Source organism: Theropithecus gelada, chromosome 14, assembly GCF_003255815.1.
Source record: "Theropithecus gelada isolate Dixy chromosome 14, Tgel_1.0, whole genome shotgun sequence".
NCBI classification, from domain to species: domain Eukaryota; kingdom Metazoa; phylum Chordata; class Mammalia; order Primates; family Cercopithecidae; genus Theropithecus; species Theropithecus gelada.
Window position 1 is genome coordinate 31,418,951 of NC_037682.1, and position 22,520 is coordinate 31,441,470.

The 22,520-nt window shown below is 46.1% G+C and overlaps 1 protein-coding gene across 1 annotated transcript in view; it reads left to right on the forward strand.

The window, feature by feature from the left end:
• The first annotated feature begins 14,434 nt into the window (after positions 1-14,434).
• Positions 14,435-22,520, forward strand: part of LMO2 (LIM domain only 2) — a 34,506-nt gene continuing 26,420 nt past the window's right edge. Inside the window, exon 1 of the mRNA XM_025356298.1 lies at positions 14,435-14,926. The gene's annotated coding sequence lies outside the window, so the exon portion shown is untranslated. The remainder of the gene's footprint in view (positions 14,927-22,520) is intronic.

The following is a 22,520-nucleotide window of genomic DNA, read 5'->3' on the forward strand; positions in this document are numbered from 1 at the left end:
TATGCAGGGTATTAGTCTGTTCTCACGTTGCTACAAAGAAATCCTGGAGACTGGGTAATTTATAAGGAACAGAGGCTTAAATTGGCCCACAGTTCCACAGGCTGTACAGGAAGCATGATGCTGGCCTCCGCTTGGCTTCTGGGGAGGCCTCAGGAAACTTACAATCATGGTGGAAGGCGAGGGGGAAGCAGGCTTGTCTTACGTGGCCAGAGCAGCAGCAAGAGAGAGAGGGCGGAGTTCTCACAAGAACTCACTATTGCCACGATAGCACCTAGGTAGACGGTGTTAAGCCATGAGAAATCCCCCCCATAATCCAATCACCTCCCACCAGGCCCCACCTCCAGCATTGGGGATTACAATTTGACATGAGATTTGGGTGGGGACACAGATCCAAACCATATCACATATTAATTAATAAACCTGTATAATTACTTGTTTATGGTCAGTCTCTCCTATTTGAGTAGAAGCCCTATGGGAGAAGAAACTGTGTCTTATTCATCCTGTATCCCTAGCACCCAGACAATGCCTGGCATGTAGCAGGTACATCATAAACATTAGAGGAACAGTAAAGTACTTAGAATTTTTATGTTGAATTAATGTAAAATTAATAGTATGAATTTTAGTTATTTAAGTACTAACACTACAATAGAGTTATTTTAGAAAAAGAGAGTAAAAGACCCATCTTCCACTAACGTCACCACTCTTCTACAGCTACTTTAGTTACTCTGATATTTTCTTTTTCAAAGTTTTTCATTTGTATATTTTACACATAATTTTAATTGTTTTTTTTTAAGTACACATGTGCACTCACATGTACACACACACAGAAACACACATCAACAACCTCCCAGGTGGCAGGGAGTTTTGTGGATTTAAAGGCAGGAAGGGAGGCCTGGTTGAATCATGTCTTTCTTACTGTTATAATTAATTATTGGCCCTACAATGGAATTGATAACATCATGGGAACCGCGACTGAGAAGTATTGCTCTCTAAATGTTCACCCTGGGGTCAAGGCAAACCTGGCTTTGGAAAACAATGCGCAGGTTAGAAATAATCCACAGGAAAATGCTTTATTTTTATGCTCAGAAATCAGGGAAATGTGCTATGGCCACATCTCAACATAAACCACTTACATAAACTGCAGTGGACTTAGTGGTTCAGGATGCATTCCTCAGCCTTTTTTATTTGGATCATTATGTGGAAATCAACCCAGTTTCTGTCTTTAAGCCCCTAGTGACTTGGTGCCAATAGCGACTTCTACTGTGCTTATAAAAGTGAGGGAACCACCATATAATTGAAAAAACAAATCTAATCAAAATTCTGGTCTGCTATATTCAAAATACAATTCTAAAGGCTAGGAGGGAAAGGGGTCTACGCCCCGTAGGAGACAGCCTGTAGTAGTAGAAAGCCTCTTAGCTAACAAAGAGAACTTGTGCAAATTTCTTGTTGACAAATAAGGTCGGCAGAAAGTTGAGTGGACAAATGACTCATCTACTGGTGCGGGACCACTTCTGGGGTTGGATAGTGGCTCTGTGTTAATTAGAGGTAAAGAGGTATACCTTGATCTTGCTCTTTTGTCTTTTTTTTTTTTTTTTTGCCTTTTTCTGACCTGGGATAGAAAACAGGAGTAAGGGGTGAAGAGGGAGCCAATCTGAGGTCATTAACACAGCACTCCTCTGGGAGATGGTTTACATGGCAGGCAGAGGGACCGGGTGTTAGTTCTAGCTCTGAGCTCACCTTCGTGTATGAACCCTTCTTGGTCCGAGGGGTGATGATGACCTCATGCCACCTTCACAGACTTGTAAGGACTGAATCAAACCCTAGCTATAAAAGCACTTTGAAAAGCACCTAAGCAAATGTTTTTAAGTGAGAAGTGAGGTGCCAATGTTGCAAGAGGAAGTCATACTATTGAAAAGCCCTCATGAGGACTTTTAACATCCAAGTTCCAGCAGCCTTATAGGAGATTCGTAAGTTGAGAGCTCAGGGATTTTTGCATTCTGGAGGCACCAAGAGATAAAGAGAGTATTTTTTTTTTAAGCATACAAAGGAATGCAAAAGTTAACAGGTACTTGATAATAGCTGAGTTTAGTGCGAAAAAACAGTGTATGTTTCTACTTCCTGAAATTTTCCTTTCTATGATATTTATGTATTTATAAAACAAAAATGGTAAAAGAAGATGGCTAGTCATACAAACATTCTAAGAAAGTTTTCTAAAGCTAAAGAGTGATCTAATAAACAACATATTTTAACAGGCTCTATTTGTTTTTACCTTATGAATTCACTTATCCATTTAATAAATATGTATTGAGTATCCACCTAAAGATATAAGAAGGAAATGATTCACTTCTCTCGGGTGAGGATTATACTCTCAAATCTGTTGGGCATTGCAAAGACACAGAAGAGACTAAAAAAATTGCAAGCTCAAAGTGCCATTCCAATTCAGAAAGGAAACACCGCATGGTAGCGGGGACTAATAGTTGCTCACCAAATCCATATTTTCCTCTCCTTCCTGGGCACAAAGATAAACTACGTTTCTCAGACTCTCTTCCTTTTTTTTTTTTTTGAATAGATGAGGTCTCGCTCTGTTGCCTAGGCTGGAGTGCAGCGGTGCAGTCATAGCTCACTGCTGCCTCAAGCCATCCTCCTTCCTCAGCCTCCAGAGTCGCTGGGATTACAGGTATGAGCCACCACAGCTGGCTCCGACTCTTTTGCATTTAGCTACAGGTGCGTAACTGAATTCTAGCCAGTTGCACGAGATTGGAAGTTTTGTTCATCACTTTCAAGTCTGGCCCATAAAGGTTTCCCACGCACTGCTCCTGCGTGCTCCTTCCCCATCCAACTGGCTGGAATTGAGAGGACCTCACATGTTGAAGATGGCAGAGCCTCCCTCTCCCTGGATCTTTAAACAGTTACACAGGAGAAGCCTTCCCTGCCAACTGTTCACCAATCCAGTACTATTAGGGGAACAAGAGGTGAACTTCAAGTATGTGGAGTCATTACATATTTTGGGATCCCTTGTTTAAGCAGCTATTCTAATTTAACTAAGATAGCAACTAATTCTTCAACTTTTACATCTGTAAGACGGAAGGAATGAGGGGTAGTAACAGATATTTAACAGTAATGGATGCTTTTGCTATTTGTCATAGACAAAAAAGTTCAAAGGGTTTGGGATTCTTTTTTTTTTTTTTTTCTGAGACGGAGTCTCGCTCTGTCGCCCAGGCTGCAGTGCAAGTGGCCCGATCTCCACTCACTGCAAGCTCTGCCGCCTCCCGGGTTCACGCCATTCTCCTGCCTCAGCCTCCCGAGAAGCTGGGACTACAGGCGCCTGTCACCATGTCCGGCTAATTTTTTTTTTTTTTTTTTTTTGTATTTTTAGTAGAGACGGGGTTTCACCGTGTTTGCCAGGATGGTCTCCATCTCCTGACCTCGTGATCCGCCCACCTCGGCCTCCCAAAGTGCTGGGATTACAGGTGTGAGCCACTGCGCCCCGCCGGGATTCTTTTTATGATTGTTCCAGGGGCTGTCTTCTGAGACAATTGGTAGGATCATCTTTACACTTTTCTTTGCCTTGGTTCTTCCATAGCAAGATAGCAAGATAGATAGATAGATAGATAGATAGATAGATAGATAGATAGATAGATAGATAGATAGATAGATAGATAGATTGATAGATGATAGATTTTTTTTGAAGGTAAAGTATAACCATTATGCTCTCTAAAATGGTGGCAACCAATTGAACTCCTCAATGGCAGATGGAAATATTAAAGCAGGATATAAGGCATCAGGAAGAACCTGGTTTTCTGTATCCCTGGTCATTGCTCTGCCAACTCACTCCTGCCCAGGTATTTACAGTAATGTCAGGCATCCTTAGCCTGAGCCTTATCCAGACACGTGGCCGATGGTATCATGGCTTCATGGGACCACAGGAACTTACTCTTTATCAATGAGCACATGAGGTCTGGAATTAGGCTATTTTCAGCTGCTTTAGCCTTTGGTTAGGATGCTGTTGGTTAACAGTGATAGACAACTCATATCAAGCTGATTTAAGCTAATAGAGAATTTATTGATCCATGTAACTGAAAACTCCAGGGTCAGGGGCTGGCTCCAGGCACAGCTAGATTCAAAGGCTCCAACAATGTCATTAGGATCTTTGTCCTGTGTCTCCAACAATGTCATTGGTCTTTCTGGGCCTCTCCTCCTTGTCCTGCTGTCTTTCATCTTTCAGTCTTGGCTCCATACAGTGGCAAGATAGCTGCAGCAACATCAGCTACCTAAGGTGACCCTTCTCTGAACCAATCCCAGTGGCCTGGGAGGCACCAAGCTTTGATTAGCCAGGCCTGGTCACTTGGTCTACTCTGGAAGTTGGATGTGGGAACTCCACCAAGAGCACAGGGACTAAGAGTAAGGAAGGAATGGCTTCCCAAGGGTGCCAAGGAGCCAACCACACTGAATACCAAGAAGTGAGTGGGTGCTATGTTCAGGTTGTAGCTTTGTGCTGCACCTTTACACCTCCCTAACCCTTCTAAATCCTGGGAAGGTGGACTCGAGTCCTTATTCAGAACTCCAGCAGCAGGCTACAAATCCTGTCCCGCTTGCCTGAGCCTTTTCAGCCCCTTCACTCAAGGCTAGTTTCCAGATTACCCTAACTTGGAACTGGTGCCATGCCCTGCAGGAGATGGGAGAGGGCAGAGGGCTACTTTGGGCTCTTAGATAGAATTTCTTTTTTTTAAATTTTAATTATCATTTTTTTGAGACGGAGTCTTGCTCCGTCTCCCAGGCTGGGGTGCAACGGTGTGATCTCGGCTCACTGCAACCTCTGCCTCTTGGGTTCAAGTGATTCTCCTGCCTCAGCCTCCTGAGTAGCTGGGAGTACAGCCGCACGCCACCAGGCCTGGCTAATTTTTGTATTTTTAGTAGAGATGCGGTTTCACCATGTTGGTTAGACTGGTCTTGAACTCCCGACCTACCTTGATCCTCCCACCTCGGCCTCCCAAAGTGCCGGGATTACTGGTGTGAGCCACTGAGCCTGGCCTTAGGTAGAATTTCTGCTTATGGATCTCACTTTTCTCTGCATTAATACTTACTTCTCTGCTTTCTGACTCTCTTGCCATCTATTCCCCATACAACTTCCTGCCTATTGCATTAGGTTGGGCTCCTTGGTTATTGTCACCTGCCTAAATTGCACCTGGGTTTTACTCACACTCCTTTGGACCTAACTGTCAAGTTCTCAAGAGAGAAGGTCCCATCTCTTTGGTCTTATCGCAGTGAATCCTTACAACACCACCGTGAAATGGGCATTATAATTCCTACCTTTTACAGGAAACAGAATAGAGGCATGGCAAGCTAAAATAACGAGTCCATGGTTACACATCTAGCAAGGGACAGAACTAGGATTCAAACATAGACGGTCTGACACTAGGGGCTGTGCTCCTAACTTCTCCATGATAGTGCTCAGTTTTAGGAGGAGAGGCTCAGGTCTTACAAAGGGCTTAACAAGAGTTGGGGAACAGTCCCACTATGCCAAACCAAAACAGAACCATCACCAGGAGTTGGCAATGGGTTATCAGGCTGTCCTAACCTAGAGATTAGGCTCAACCAATGTCACCAACAGGGAGGAACTCAGACCAGGAACAGAAGGGCTCAGAATCTAATTGCTAAGGTCAGAATAACAAGTGCAGTTACCCGAATCTGGGGAGGGCAGGGTCGAAGGGAAAGGTGATCTGCCAGGAGGCAATTGACCTGGCCCCTTAAATGCAGGTGTTTCCTTCCTCAAGTGCATATCTTGGCTCGTAATTCAACCCTTTTATATTCATAGAATCTGGACCTCAAAACATTGAACAGGGATGTTTACTGTGGGTTGGGAAGGGGGACAGAGGTGGAGAGCTGGAGTTCAAAAACCGAATGAAGATGTGTTCTGAGCTGAATACCCCCAGTAGGGCCACACGATACCCAGGGGACTCACTAGGAGATTTAAGGCATGTACAGAGGTAAGAGAAAATGAGAAACAAGAACATGAAAACTAGAAGAGGAAGGAAGACAAGGCCAAAAACAGAGAAAACCGAGGCCACTCTAGCGGGAGGTCAGAGACTTGTGCTTTGGCAATGACTGGTGTTGCCCCACAGCGTTGCCCCTCAGAAACCTACACCAGGGTTGGAGGGAGCCATGGGTGGACCGGCTGTACCTGATAACTTGTGCTTCCTTCCCCCAGTTTTCCCGTTCTCGTTAATGAGTTTTGAGTATAAAATGTCTCTCCCCAGGCTAAAAGAGCTTCAGTAACAAGATGTCCAGAGTTAGTTGACACTCAAGCTAAAAGCCTCTTGCAGAAAGGAATTTGTTTTAATGTCATCATAAAACTTCCCAGCTCACCTAGGCCTGCCGTGGAAATGGTGCCCCCAAGGACGGAGAGGAGATCAGAGCATCTGACCTGAAGCTGAGGCATAAGGGAAAGTTAGGGATACACGATCCTCTCCCAGCCAGAGTCAAACTTGCCTTTCTGCAGCAACCAATTTTGCAAGAAGCGACGGACTGAGAGTAGGAGAGGAAAAAGAGAGTTCAAACAAGGTCCCCTGACCCGCCCAACCCTGTCCAGAGGAATGAAGCCTGAGAAAGCCTCCCAGAGACCCGTCCTCAATTTCACCTTGACCTTCTCTGGGTTTATCCGTGTGCAGCAGAGGCAGCTGCCCCGAACGAACCCTCTGCCTAATTTGAGCTCTTCACCCTCCATTCTGCCTCAGTTAAACAAATGCAGGTCTGCCAGACCATTTCCATAGACCACTGGCTCACATGAGAGGCATTCCAGCATCTGGGCCCTGGAGTCAGGAAGAGCTCTGTCCAAATGTCACTGTGCCATTTCCTAGCTGAGTCACCCTGGATGACTGCCCATCCCTGCGCCTCTGTTCTCTCAGCACTGAGTTGGGGAAAATTGTACTCATCTAGAAGGGCTCAGAGAAACAACAGGCAGAGAGTGCTCAAGGCATTGTGATGAAAAATATTGCTGAGTTATTAAACATTAAATTATCAAAACTATTAATCGCATTAAAATATCATGACACACTTATCTGACGCAAGGTCTTAATGATAGGGTTCAAGAGACTTTTCCTCCCAGAGGTATAGCTTTGAGGGGCTTTTGTACACTGGCCCTAGAGACACAGAGGTGAATAAGACAGCTACCAGCTCTCAAAGGCACACAGTGAGCAGGGGCCACAAGACAGCCTAACACTCGACTAGAATCAGTGCTAAACGTACTACGACAGATAAATGTACAGTGTGCTCTCAAGAGATAACAGTGCCCACCTAGGAAACTTAGGGAGTTGTCATGTGATCTGGGCCTGGAAGAGCGAGCTGGATTTGATTGGATGGATTGTTCTTGGTAGAGGAAAGACATTCCAGGAAGAGGGAACAGCAGGAGCAAAAAGTATGATGATTGGATTCCACCTGGGATATTGGGAACGCACGAGAAGGACTAGAGAATGCAGTCCGTTATGTGGGATGGCAGGGGAGGAGATGAGAAAGGTAAGCTAGTTAAGACTCGGAAGTGGCTAATACAACTGAAAGTGGTCCCATAGGACAATGGGAGAACTTTCAGTGACGATGGAAATGTTCTACATCTGCCTGTCCAGTATGGTAGCCACTGGCCCCATGTGGCTATTGAGCACTTTATTTATTTATTTTTATTTTTTGAGACAGAGTCTCGCTCTGTCACCCAGACTGGAGTGCAGTGGTACGATCTCGGCTCACTGCAACCTCTGCCTCCTGAGTTCAAGAGATTTTCCTGACTCAGCCTCCTGAGTAGCTGGGATTACAGGTGCATGCCACCATGCCCAGCTAATTTTTGTATTTTTAGTAAGGGCGGCGTTTCACCATGATGGCCAGGCTCGTCTCGAACTCCTGACCTCAAGTGATCCGCCCGCCTCCACCTCCCAAAGTGTTGGGATTACAGGCGTGAGCCACCGTGCCTGGCCTATTGATCACTTTACAGTAAGCTAGTAAGACTGAGCTGTGAAATTTTAGTTTTATTTAATTTTAATTAGTTTGAATGTAAATTTCGATAGCCACATATAGCTAGTGGCTACTATTCTGGACAGCATAGTCACAGAACTTATGACAATGACTCAAGGCCCTCATCTTGCAGTCCCATCCTCAGCCCATAAAATGGGAGCCCCCGCCCAAGCTGCTGCTGTAGTTGTGCAGCAGGGTAGATGAGTTCTGGGCTGAAATATAATTTATTTCCTGCTTGCTAAGCCACGCACTCCGATGTGGCAGTGTCTGCCCAGAGGAAGAGGCAGCTTTTTCTAATTCTTACAGAGGCATCATGTGGGCTAGCAGTAGCCCTGCTTCCTCTGAAGTTTGTTGCTCAGTGATCTGTCTGCATGTAGAGTCAGGTTTCCTTTCATCTCCTGCTTCCAGGAGTCACTGGGCCAGGCAAGCGTACCTGGAACACGACCCAGGTGGAATGTGCTGGGCACTGACTGTTAGTGATGCTCCCACAATGTGAGAAGGCCGGGTCCTCAGTATGGCTGTCAGTGTAAAGTTCTATTGTGCAGCCCAAATTCTGCCCACAGGCAGATCCTTTGGCCTAAACTTGAGGAGGAGGTAATCACCTCTACTTTGACCACAGGTTGAAAGGGCAGTCATTATTCAGCTTTGCCAGCAAAAGAGCACATATTATAGTTTAATTCTCACTTGGCTTCCTGGTCTATTTCTCAGTTGTTTCTAATACAAAGAGGAAAGGTAAAGTCATGATACGTTTTTTGGAACCTCCTACCTCCCAGCAAAAAGGACATGCACACACTTTCCAGTCTTGAATGCAAAAGCAGTGACATATTCACGAGCCAACAAGTACACACATGACACTACTGCTCTAAAACACAGGCACAGACTGTCGAGAGTTGGAAGGAAGACTGAATTCTAAAATCTCATCGTAAGATGAGGAGACTTGAGTCTCAGAGAAGTTTGATGATCCGCTCAAGCCAGTTAGGAGCCAGATATGGCTGGATCCCATTTCTCCTGAGTCAATCCATACCTAATTATGAAAATCAAAGGTTGCAAACTGGTAGCCATTAGTTAAAATCAGCCTGCTGATTTTTAATTTTTTGTCCTCAATGTTGGCTCGTGCACAACTTAAAAAATATTTTTGCCAGCCTGGCCAATAAAGCAAGCCCCATCGCTACAAAAAAAAAAAGCGAAAGATTTTTTAAAAAATTAGCCAGGCATGATGACTTAGGCATGATGACTTGCATCTGTAGTCTCAGGTAATAAGAAGGATGAGGCCGAGGATTGCTTGAGCCGGGAGTTGTAGTGTATGGTGAGCTATGATCACACCACTGCACTCCAGCTTAGGTGACAGGGCGAGACCCTGTCTCAAAAACAAAATAGAAAAAATATAATTTGCCTTTGCTTAAAAGACAAAAAAATTCACTTTGAAATCCAAATTAGCGAACATTTCTGGGCCTGTAAATCTACGTGGCCGAAGGGGCTGAAGCAACGTCGTGCCTGATCCTACCATAGAAAGGATAAAGGGGAGGAATGAGGGATGGGGATCATTTCGGACACTGATAATTCAAGCAGTCAAGCTGGATCACAAAGTAATATATGCTGCTTTCAAAATGTCTAGTACATGATTCATTATTGCTTATTACGAGGACTTAAGAGTTTCCGCCTGTAGAAGTTTAAATAAAATACAGATCTGAGAGATCATGCAGTCGAGCCAGTTCATTTTACAGATGAGCACCACAGGCCTCAAACCACACAAGCCTTCAGATAAAACCGGGGTCGCAAAGGTAGTAACCAGGCAGGAGTTGGTGGATTCCCCTGGCTCCTGCACTATGGGGCGCTAGATCCGTCACATTCCCCACCCCTCTACAGATAGTTTTGGGAGCAAATCCCAGGAATGTTTCTTGTGGATTCACATGTATCAAGGATACTCATTTGTACACCAAAGGCATTGATGCCCCACCTGACACATAATAGCCACTCAATAAATGTGTTAGATGAATAAATGAATGAATGAATGAATGAGTGAATGTGTAAGTGTGAATGACCTCAAAGGTGAGTGATGCTGCCCAAACCAAGGTCACCGAAACTGGCCCTTAGGGCACCATCCTCTGAAGCCACCAGTGCCATCATCTTTATTCACAGCCAAGCAGCTGGCCCCAGAGCTTTCTGTCGGGCTGTTCCCCAGATATCTCAGTGAAAAGTCTTTGATTCAATTTTCACTCCCTCTCTTATCATAGCTGTCTTGCTCTAGGACTCCACTGGGGGTCTGAGAGCTGTTCTCCCTCTGCTATTTCCTGTTGTTCTTGAATAAAACAAACGCCCCTTCAACTTTGCTTCTCCATGGGACATATTGTTCTCTGAGAGGCTCCTTGATCCTGCAAGTAATTAGGTCTGGGAGGGGAGGGCGTCCTATTGTCTTCCAGACTGGTTCAGACATGTCTAGACCCAGCTTAAACTACCTTGTCTGTGACACAAGGATGGTAACATGTTGGAAAGAAAATGAGACAAGCACTTTGCTGCTGTCTGGTAGAGCAGGTGGGGCCCCTGTTTAACATTTGCTGATCTCCACTTACGAGCAGGACATCATTAGCCTTAGTCGCCATCCTGAAATGGGCTCTGTCACTTGGATAGCCTTTGTCAGCTGAAAGCTTTCTCTCCATAAACATCAACAGACTGGAAACCCAGGGAAAACTTCGTTTTTAATATTTAAAAATTAAGTCTCCACATGCACTCTGGGACAGAGGGGCAATAAATTACAACTTGCTATGTGCCAGAGATTATACTAATTGTATATCTGATTAAATTCTCACAACAGCCTTAAGAGGGTTTTGTAATCCTCATTTGCAGATGAAAAGTGGAGGAGGAGAGAGTAAGTGGTTTGCCTGAGTAAGGGCCAAGACAGAATTCAAACCCAGAGTTTTCTCGTCACAAAGCTAGTATCCTGGCGGGGCATGGTGGCTCATGCCTGTAATCCCAGCACTTTGGGAGGCTGAGGCAGGCAGATCACTTGAGGTCCGGAATTTGAGACCAGCCTGGCCAATGTGGATAAACCCCGTCTCTATTAAAAATACAAAAATTAGCCAGCATGGCGGCGGGTGCCTGTAATCCCAGCTACGCGGGAGGCTGAGGCAGTAGACTCGCTTGAACTCAGGAGGCAGAGGTTGCAGCAAGCTGAGATCACGCCACTGCACCCCAGCCTGGGCGACAGACTGAGACTCTGTCAAAAAAAAAAAAAAAAAAAAAAAGCTAGTATCCTTCTCTTAGTGTTGCCCCCTGCAGAGGAATTTTTTTTTTTTCTTTTAAAGCACCCTACATCACATAATCTCAGCTGGACTTTTCTGTGATATTAACACTGGGATCCTGTAAAACACTATATTCTGACCATAGTCTAACACTCTGCGTAACGCACATACGATTAGCCGAGAAAACATAGTGTTTGAACCTCCTTTGCAGAGAGGAAATTCTCACAACTCCAAAGCAATGGTCAGCCCAAGGCCAATGCCATCTGATCACCCAGCCCAAGGCTCAGCCTAAAACCTTCTAGAGGGTCTCACTCTAAAGATAACCCAAAGGTCTCACAGCTTCCTGGTTGCGAAAAACAGCAACAGTAGCAGGAATTGAGCCCTAAAGATCATTTGGGTAGAAATGAGGAAGGAAATGGCATGTTAAATGATGATTCTTCCCTAACTTGCCTTGTTCTTTCTAGATGTGGCTCAAGAACTTGTAGAGTTATGGTGGGATAATTCGACTGATCAAATGTTGAAAGTTTCCTATCGATTTCAAGACTGTTCAAATCTCTATGTACTCTGAAGCCTCAGATGTAACAGAATTCCTCAGAGATTCATGTTTCTATAGATGCTGGGCTGGGCTGCCACAGATAACCCCTCAGGAGGCCTTTCCGAACCGCCGTATAAACTGTCCTAGGTCCAGCAATAAAGCAGGTGTGTCATTGTAGTTCTCTGCCCTTCAGAAGATCTGATCTTAATACTCTTCTCTTCTTTTTGTACCTCTCTGATTTCATCAAATTTGTTGCCATTCTGGGTGTTTCTCCTTCTCTCCCCGACCTTTTTCTACTTCAGATAAAAGAACTTCCCCTTTTTCCCACGTCTGGATTTGCACCCTGGAGGACAATGCAAGGTTAACGTCCCTCCCACCTCCTCTTGTAGGCACACAGGGTGCCCCTTCGCCAGCGAAATCTCCGCCCCCGAGAGCCTCTCACAATTTCAGGCCAATGAATTGTAGTAGGAGACATGGTTTAGTTTGATGTGGTTAAGTCAGTCATCATGGCATCTTCATACCCTCAGCCCCAAACCGCTCTCCTGCTCATCACCCTCACTTTCATTTCTTTGGATTATCTTTCATCGGTTTACCACCAGTCTTCACAGCCTCACCCAAGGCTGAAGCAGGGCTAGCAGGGTGGTGCGTTTCCTTCCCTGGTTGAGCTGGTGACTGCTGTGGGTAAGTAGGTCCAATGTGAACTCCACAGGAGCAAGAGAAAGAGAAAGCAAGAGTGAGCAGGCTGCAAAGACTGTTGCTTCATGGTTTCCCCTAAGCCCCAGAAATAGAAAGGCAGACTTCCGACTGGCAGAGACCGTATGCTAACCACCAGACCATACTGCCAGATAAGAAAATGTTCGATTGTGTCATACTTCCCTCATCAGCTCCAGCGTCTGAAAATGGCCCTGAATTTCAGAGAGCCTTACCATGACCCGGAGATTTAGAGAGGATCGAAGAGGGAGGACAAAGGAATCAGGCATCTTCTCTCTCCCTTTTCTGGGGTAAATTTATTTTCAACCACAGAAGTAAAGGAAAGAAAAAAAATCACAACAGATGAGTTATGAGCTAACTTTCTGATCTGCACGTGTAAGAGAAAGAAATGAACTGGATGTCATTAGACATTGAGAAAGGGAATCTGCAAGCTAGCAATGTGTCTTTGGCCTTTCCATTTAATTTACACGTGTTCATTTATGAGTACCTACTGTGTGCCAGGCATGATGCTTGGTGCTGCCAATTCAAAGAGAAATAAATCACCTCCTCGCAAAGTGAGAAGGCAGAACTAGATTCGGATTCACCTAGATTCCGACTCTTGTGCTCAGGCCACCACCACCACGGAAATAATTTTGCTTGACTCTCCCGGAGCAGCCGCGGCAGGCATGTATGTTGTCAGCCACTGCAGGAAGAGTGATGGCCCGGGTGTTGACAGGCTGCTAATTGGAAGGTAGGAGGTGCCGCCAGAGATCAGCTATAAAAGATATCTTTGGACTGGGGTGGGCTGCTAATGCTTGGAAGAGACTTGTGGGTGAGGCCCGGTGAGATGTCACCTTGGAATAGGGCCTTGCCCAGCAGACAGACATGCATGCGGGGGAGGGAGCTGACAGACAGAGGCGCATGGGGAAGCAGCCATTGCAGAGAACGGCAACAGCAGATTGCAAACCAGGACTTCAGGACTCAGAGAGGGAGAAGGAAAGGAGAGCCTGTAATGGCCCCAAAGCCCAGAGTCAGAGGCAGGGCCAGGAGAGCAGCTGATAAGAACTTTACGGTAAGGGCAAAAGAGAAGAGAGTTGGAGTCCCCTTTTATTCAGCTCATGAAGACCCAATTTCGGTGCACTTATAACTGTTCAGACCCTGAGGAGTTCAAAAAAACAACCATATTAGGAGAATTCCATGTTTAATTAAGAGATGATCAGATCCGGCCGGGCGCGGTGGCTCACGCCTGTAATACCAGCACTTTGGGAGGCCGAGGTGGGCGGATCACGAAGTCAGGAGATGGAGACCATCCTGGCTAACACGGTGAAATCCCGTCTCTATAAGATAAATACAAAAAATTAGCCAGGCGTGGTGACAGGTGCCAGTAGTCCCAGTTACTCCGGAGGCTGAAGCAGGAGAATGGCGTGAACTGGGAGGTGGAGCTTGCAGTGAGCCGAGATTGTGCCACTGCACTCCAGCCTGGGGGACTAAGCGAGACTCCATCTCAAAAAAAAAAAAAAAAAAAAAAGAGATGATCAGATCCATGCACCAAAATTATTGCTGGGTAAGACAATACTGTATGTGTTACATGGCATTGGAACTTAGGAAAGCTCTTTCCTTGTGTTGTCTAATTTAATCCACTCAACAGCCCTGCAAAGTGGATACCATTGTCCCTGATTTTTTATGAATGAGGGGGCCGAGGTGTTGAGAAGCGGTGTACTTTATCTGAGTTTGTCTGGCTAGTCAGTGGCTGAGCCAAATTCCAATCCAGGTCATGTGAGCCTCTGAACTTTCTGATACAACCTGCAGCCCCTCTTAACTGGGATAATACAGTAATGCATTGAGCAAGAAGGAGAAGTAAATATAGGCTGATGGTGTAGGCGAGAAGTTCAAAGGGGGAAGGCCTAGGAGGGAGAGGGAGCTATGTGTGAACAGAAACAAAGACGGCTTCTTGGAATTGGAAGGTCTCTTGGAATTCGTCCAAACTGAGGATCACAAGTCTCCACGTTCTGAGTAGGAGGATGAGGGTCTGAGTTAGGATTTGGGCCCTGTAGGGCTTGCTGAGGACATCCCCTGATGGCTAGGATTCCACACGGAGCACATCTGGTGTGACAGAGCTCACTGCAAGGGTGAAGGCTCCGCCCTATCAGATAGACAACCAGGCCACCGAGAGGCCCAGCCCTGCAAACCCTGGATTTGCAACATCCTCAAAGAACAGCAACGGGCCTTGAGCAGAATTGAGAAGGAAATACCCCCACCTGCCCTCAGCCTTGAAGTGGGCTTTGCTATTCACAAGGGCTTGTTGGTGTCCTGGCAGAGAGGAGATGGCACAGGCACCAGGTGCTAGGGTGCCAGGGCCTCCCGAGAAGGAACAGGTGCAAAGTAGGCAATTAGCCCAGAAGGTATCCGTGGGGCAGGCAGCCTAGATCTGATGGGGGAAGCCACCAGGATTACATCATCTGCGGTGAGTAGGCTTTATTAATTCTCCGATGAATGGAGGATTGCAAGGGAACTTTTTTCGTCTTCAAGGAGCCAGAAGAAGTGGTAATTAAATCGGTCTTTTAAAATAAAAAGACTCCAAAGGGGTACAAGCCTTCAAGCTTCCCCTATGGTGTTCCGGGCACTCTGGCTTCTCTTTTGGAGGGAGGAAGAGCCTATTCATAGGCTGTGACTTGGAGAGGCCCCACGGTGAGTCAGGCACTTGCTGTGTGAGCCGCTGGTTGCTAATGTCTTCGGGAACTGCTAATTTACCCATTTAATTTGTTCCTGTACACTGGCCACAAAGGGAGACCACTCAATTATTCTGATCCAAAAGAGAGGCTTGTGTTTACCATGATCTCCCCAGCAACGGTGTGAGTGTGTGTGCATGTGTGTGTGTGTTTGCCTAACAACCTTAGGCAATGAAGAAAAGGTGGGGCTGCTGTCCTTGTTAGCATTTTCAAACACATTCCAGTTCTGAGTTGAGGGCAAAGATTGTAATGGGGTGCTTCAGAAAAGCCTTGGCTCCCAAGGAGGTTATAACTTCAAGGGGTGTTTTGAAAAACCAAGGTGGATGGGGAAAGTGGCTACAAGTTCCTTCTACCACAGAGGATCAATGAAGGGGAACAAACATTTGGGAGTATCTACTTTGTGCCAGGTACTGTGCTTGGGTTTTACACATCTTATCTTGTTGACTTTGCATAACTCCCCTTTGAAGCAGATATTATTCCAGATTCTTGCCCTAATGGTTCAGCTTAAAGAAAACCTGTACTTCTTTAGATTGCCCTGAAAAGGTGAATCTTCTGTGAAGCCTTTTCTGTCTTTATCTGTTAAAATTAATTAAGCTCTTGTTTGTGCTCCCAGAAAATCACTTTAGACCTTAGAAAGATGACAGTCTCAGTTTTCTCATCTGTAATATAGGGGTACCCATAGAGTTATTGTAAGAAATAATAGAAATAAATCATGGAAGTGCTTGGATAGTAGCTGGCACTTAGCGCTCATCAGTCATCATTGTCATTGTTAATAAGAGTAATAATAATATCACTTATTATAATTACTCACCTCTAAGTTTTTAAAAAACTTACAGGCTCACACCTGTAATCCTAACACTTTGGGAGGCTGAGGCAGGTGGATCGCCTGAGGTCAGGAGTTCAAGACCAGCTTGGGCAACATGGTGAAACCCTGTCTTTACTAAAAATACGAAAATTAGCCAGACGTGGTGGCAGGCACCTGTAATCGCAGCTACTCGGGAGGCTGAGAGAGGAGAATCGCTGAACACGGGAGGCGGAGGTTGCAGTGAACCAAGATGTCACTATTGCACTCCAGCCTGGATGATGAGAAACTCCGTCTCATAAAAACAAAAACAAAAACATAAAAACTTATATAAATTTATGGGGAACAAGTACAATTTTGTGACATGCGTAAATTGCATTTTGTGACATGCGTAAATTGCAAGGCTTCTAAGGTATCTATCACCAGCATAACACACATTGTACCCATCAATTAATTTCTCATCGTCCTCCCCCCACCCTTCTGAGTCTCCAGTGTCTATCATTCCACACCCTATGGCCATGTGTACACATTATTTAGCTCCCACTTATGAGTGAAAAATGTGGTATTTGTCTTTCTGTGTCTGACTTTTTTAACTTAAGATAGCAGCTTCCGGTTCTACCCATGTGGTCTCAAGAGACATGATTTTATTCTTTTTTATGGCTGACTAGTATTCCATTGCACATATATATACCACAGTTTTAAATCCAATCATCCATTGATGGACACTTAGGTTGATTCCATGTCTTTGCTATTGTGAATAGTGCTACAATAAACCTACAAGTTCAGGTATCTAATACTTTCTTTTCCTTTGGATGGATACCCAGTAGTGGGATTGCTGGATCGAATGGTAGTTCTAATTTTAGTTCTCTGACAAATCTCCATACTGTTCTTCCTAGAGACTGTACTAATTTACATTCCCACCAACAGCATTTAAGAGTTCTCTTTTCTCCGCATCGCCACTCGGTTGTAAGTTCCTTGAGTGTAGGGATCATCTCTCTTTTCTTCATTGCTTTGTAACAAGAGCCTAGGAGTGTTTTCATAAGTGTTATAAATTTTATAAGCCTTGCACATGGCAAGTGCTTGTTTTCTAGCTGACGGATGAATGAATAATGAGTGAAGGATGCCTCCTCCTCACTGCTGTGAGCTTCTGAGAATGGACCCTTGTCTGACCTGCTTCTGTATCGCTATTGTTACTGCTTTGTCTGGCACAACAGAACTGCTCAGCGATTCTGTTGAACAGACGCACAGGACAGTCAGATGCTGCTACCCGGCCCGTATCTGGCCTGGAGAGTCTGGCTGCCAGCTCATCTCCGTGCTCTGGTCTGGCTATGGTTAGCCGCCACAACAGGAACTCAGAGAGTGTGTCCTGGACACTTCACCCCTAGCTGGTGAGCTCCCTAAGGGTACGGATGGTGTCTTGTTTATTTTTAAATCCTTAGTGCCCAGCACAGCGCCTGGCACACAGAAGATGCTCAAATGGCTACCCCTAGCCTCTGAGGTCCCAATGCAGTCAAAGAAGAGCAGAGTTCCAAATGAACTTGTCATCTCTCCCCTATTACCCAAATCCGTTCAATTTCCCCATTTCTGTTTGTTAAAGATCCATTTTCGGCTGGACGTGGTGGCTCATGCCTGTAATCCCAGCACTTTGGGAGGCCGAGGCAGGTGGATCATGAGGTCAGGAGATCGAGACCATCCTGGCTAACATGGTGAAACCTTGTCTCTACTAAAAATACAAAAAATTAGCCGGGCGTAGTGGCGGGCGCCTGTGGTCCCAGCTACTCGGGAGGCTGAGGCAGAAGAATGGCATGAACCCGGGAGGCAGAGCTTGTAGCGAGCCGAGATTGGGCCACTGCACTCCAGCCTGGGCGACAGAGCGAGACTCCGCCTCAAAAAAAAAAAAAAAAAAAAAGATCAATTTTCTCAGTTACAAAGATCCAAGCCTCGAGGGTATTCTACCCTAACGGAAATAGCACAGGCTTTGTAGTCAGACTTGAACCCTGGCTTTGGCAACTACTAGCTGTCCTGCCTGGAGAAGTTGCTTACCCTTTCTGAGCCTCAGTTTTCCCTTTCATCGAATCAGGATGATAATACACACTTCATTCATCCACTCAGCAAGCGTTTACTGGGCGCCCCATACACAGCAGGAACTGTTCTAGGCACTGCGGATACGAAGACTTCAACAAAACAAACATTGCTCTTGCCTGAAAGGAGCTTACAAACTTGAGAGGGTGAGACAGACACCCATCAAATAAGCAAGCACACATATTGTATGCCAGATGGCAATACGTGCAAGGGAGAAAAGTAACACAGACAGAGTGAGGGAAAATGGAATGTGCTGGCCTGGGTTATTAGTGTCTTACTCAGGTGATGAAGGAAGACCTTTCCAGTAAGAAGAACTCACATCTGTGGAAGAATGTTCCTGGAAGAAGGAGAAGAGCAAAGGCCCTAAAGCAAGAGTTTGAAGAATGACAAGGGGGCCTGTGTGGCTGAAGCAGACGGAGGGAAGGAGAAAGGGAGTGTAAGAGAAGGCGACACAGAGAGGGCTGGGGCTGGATATGCAGGGCCTTATAGGACTTCGGCTTTTTACTCTGGCCAAGAAGGAAGCCTTGGGAAGGCTTCAAGCAGAGGAGTGAGACAATCTGATGCAGTTTATGAAAGGATCCCCCTGGCAGTGGCACAGAGTATGGCCCCTGGCCTGTGTGGATGAGGCAGAAGCATAAGACTGGCCATTTGCATCCCACAGATGACCTCAGTGTGAGGGAGGAGCGAGATCATATACGAATGCACTTGTATGAGTATGGCACAGAGCAAGTGCTCAAGCCATGGCAGCTTCTATCAATAGCCCTGCAGCTGCCTGGCTATAGCTTCCTTGTCTGCTGCAGACAAGTCTTGGCCAGTCACATGGGTCCCTCTGTCATTGCCCACTCAGTCACTCCCATTGCCCCTAACTCCTTTCTTCAACCCTTCACTGGTGGTTAAGCTCCTAGCACAGTAGCCTCACCTCCAGGCTCTCCCCACCCCAACCCAACCCAAATGCAACTCCACTCACATCCTTCCGCTGTTCAAGAGTCTTCCATGGACTAAAGGCTCATTAAATCCACATTCTTGGCTGGGTGCAGTGGCTTACACCTGTAATCCCATCACTTTGGGAGGCCGAGGCAGGCAGATGGCTTGAGCCCAGGAGTTTGAGATCAGCCTGGGCAACATAGCAAAACCCCATCTCTACAAAAAAAAAAAAAAAAAAAAAAATTAGCCAGGTGTGGTGGTGCACAGAGCTACTTGGGAGGTTGAGTTGGGAGGATCACCTGAACTTAGAAGGTCAAGGCTGCAGTGAACCACAATAGCTCCATTGCACTCCAGCCTGAGCAACAGAGCAAGACCTTGTCTCAAAAAACTAAAACTAAAAATAAATAAATAAACAAACAAACAAACAAATAAATAAATCCACAGTCTTGGAGACTAGCAACTAAGGCCTTCCACAATAAGATACTGCATGTACGTTGCCCACCCATATTCAACTGCTATCCCAAACATATTGAATACTTGTGGAGAAATATGGGTGGGTGCAATATGTCACTCCTAGCAGAATCACTGAGGAAACTGACCACACTCACGATGGAAAATTCATGGTAATGGGTCCTTCCCTCAGGTTCCCCAATCCCACAATATGCCCTAACCATGGTGGACATGTATTCCTGTCTGTCACTGGCTTACTTCTCCCACCAGGCTACCGCAAACTCCACAATGATATATATTCCCTTAAAGCTACAAAATGGCTTGTGGTTTCCAAATCAGTTTTCTCTTACTGCTCTTATCTCCCTTGATACTTGCCCCTGTGGGCCCCTCATCCATAATAAAATGCCCTTGTTTTACATTTACTAGTTCTGACAAGAGTCCCAGGTTCCAAGCCATGGATTCCCTTATGGGATTGCTCCTCCTGCTCCTCCGATCCTTCATTCCTCTGTCCTTTTCCAGTGTATCCACAATTCACAAAGCATCGGTGTCAAACCAATGGCAATAATAAGTGGGACCTTCTGGCTATGGATGGAACAGTGAAGCCCTTGACAACAAGTTTCTACCAGCCTGGAAATGAGGCTCTCCCATCCCCTAACACATCTACCAGTTGTGATGGATTTAAAGGCTGGCTACTGTGGAGCTTGTTCCACAGGGAATAGAAGTATTGGCCCCTGGACTGACACCTACCACCATGTGGATCTCGGAGGAAGACGAAAGAGCCCCCCCAACATTAGTGTTCTAAAATAGCAATGGCCAACGCTGTCTATTCCCCACCACGGATGCCAAAGCACAGAGAGCCACTCACAGCTGTGGGATACAGATGCCCCTGTCATTCGAAAAGGCCAGCCCTAAATGCTATTACAGACTCTAAAAACTGAAAATGTTATTGTGGAAACTTTTGGTTTTTGATAGCTTGCTATGCCTGATATGGCTGGTGGCCTGGGACACAGTTTCCCTACTCAGTGCTGGGACACCTGGGCAATACTGCCCCTGCAGTGTCATCCCTATCTGTTTGGAATATATAATTCTTCTACAACACCCTGGGCCAGGAATATCACATCATCCTGAGCAGCCATCAGGACAAACAGAAAGGAATGTGGTCCTGCATGTTTAGTCCCACCTCCCCCACAAACTACCTTTATCATAGTAATGATGCCCAATCGGCAGCCCAGGGCATGTGGTGCCCTCCAGCACCCCTTCTAAATGTGCCCTCAAGCACTCCTTCTGCTTTGTGCATCTTTGTGACATCCTTCCAGATGTCAGCCTATACCTCCATGACCCAAATCTGACTTAAGAGTTGTGGTCAGGCATGGTGGCTCCTGCCTATAATCCCCGCACTTTGGGAGGCCAAGGCGGATGGATCACCCAAAGTCAGGAGTTTGAGACCAGCCTGGCCAACATGGTGAAACCCCATCTCTACTAAAAATACAAAAAAATTAGCCAGGCTTGGTGGCAGGCATCTGCAATCCCAGCTACTTGGGAGGCTAAGGCAGGAGAATTGCTTGAACCTGGGAGGCAGAGGCTGCAATAAGCCAAGATTGTGCCATGGCACTCCAGCCTGGGTGACAAGAGCGAAACTCCAGCTAAAAAAAAAAAAAAAAAATTGTACCAGCCCAGGGAGACAATGGCCACATTGCAGGTAATGACCACATCCCAGCCAACCACTGCATCCTGGAGGCTGCCCACCAGTAACCCACATCATCTACCAAGGGACCCCCCTGCTGGAGCACAAACAGCTTCCCTTGGGGGATCCCTTAATCAGCATTTGTCACATACCTGAAAAGGGTGGCCACCAGACAGGCCACCAAAGTTATAACTCTCTCCTCCCACTTCCTCCCCATTGGGCACAATAAACCTCATTACTATTGTGGCCGAACTTCCCCTCCTGGGCCTCCCAAAGCAATTCTACTGCCTAAGGCTATCTCCGGGCTAACTTGTATGTACACATAGATAAAGCCACATCCCAGTGGCTGGACCTCATGCAATGTTGGGCCTCCTATCTGCCCCCATGAGCAGGCCACTCCCTTATTTGCACCACAAAACCACCAACACCAAACACTTCTGGTCTAGGCTCCTAGGTCTTGCCCTGTCCTATGCTGGCTCAGATGTTATCCAGTCTGGTCCCTGGCTCATGAGTCCACATCATGCATCTATACAAATGTACAAATACATGCCTATGTTTGTATCTTCCTAGGTCCACATAGCACAACCAGTGTCATGGCTCACCCCAGATATTAAAGGAACATGAGAGATTGGAAGCCCCAGAGGGAACCTGCTTCACCTGTTCCACTCCTAGATAACTTCCTCCTGACATCCCAACTACCTAAACTCACCTGCACACTGTTAACTCTGACAACCCCCCTTCACATTTTTCTAACTGTTCTGCAGTTTAACCCTGCTGGTCACAGTCCCTAGTCAGAGGTGATGGGCCGTCTTCCTACCCATTGTCCTGGGTGTAAGCATGACCTAGGGCTAGAAGAGTGGGACTAAGATCTTACCATATGATCACACCAGGAAAACTAGTAGATACTTCAGAGAAAGGTCCGAGGTTCAATCAGCCCTTGTAACACAAAAATCAGCAGCACTGGAAGCTTTCACTGAAGGGCAAAAACCCCTAACTGCCAGGGTGGCAGATAAGAGACTAGTTCCAGATGACATGCCAGCTTCCCAGAAGGAGTATACGCTCTCAGAGGACATAGCGTATCCTGCTGGATGTGGATAAATATTGCAGGCAAAGTAATCCAAATAGCCCAATGGATGTGCCACCAAACCGAAACCAAATTCTACATGTGGTACTCTGAACTCCCTAGGACTTGGATGTCCCCTATAGCCTGGGGTGACCTTGTTTTAGGAGGCCCTCCTGCCCACAAGTAGACTTACATACTGCACTGGCTATGTAAAATTGGTACAGCCTGTATACAAGTATATTAGCTCTTGGGATGGTGAACCAAACGTTAGGGAGTGAATTTTGAAGAAATTGAGTTGAGTGCAAAAAGTTGCTCCCAGCAAAA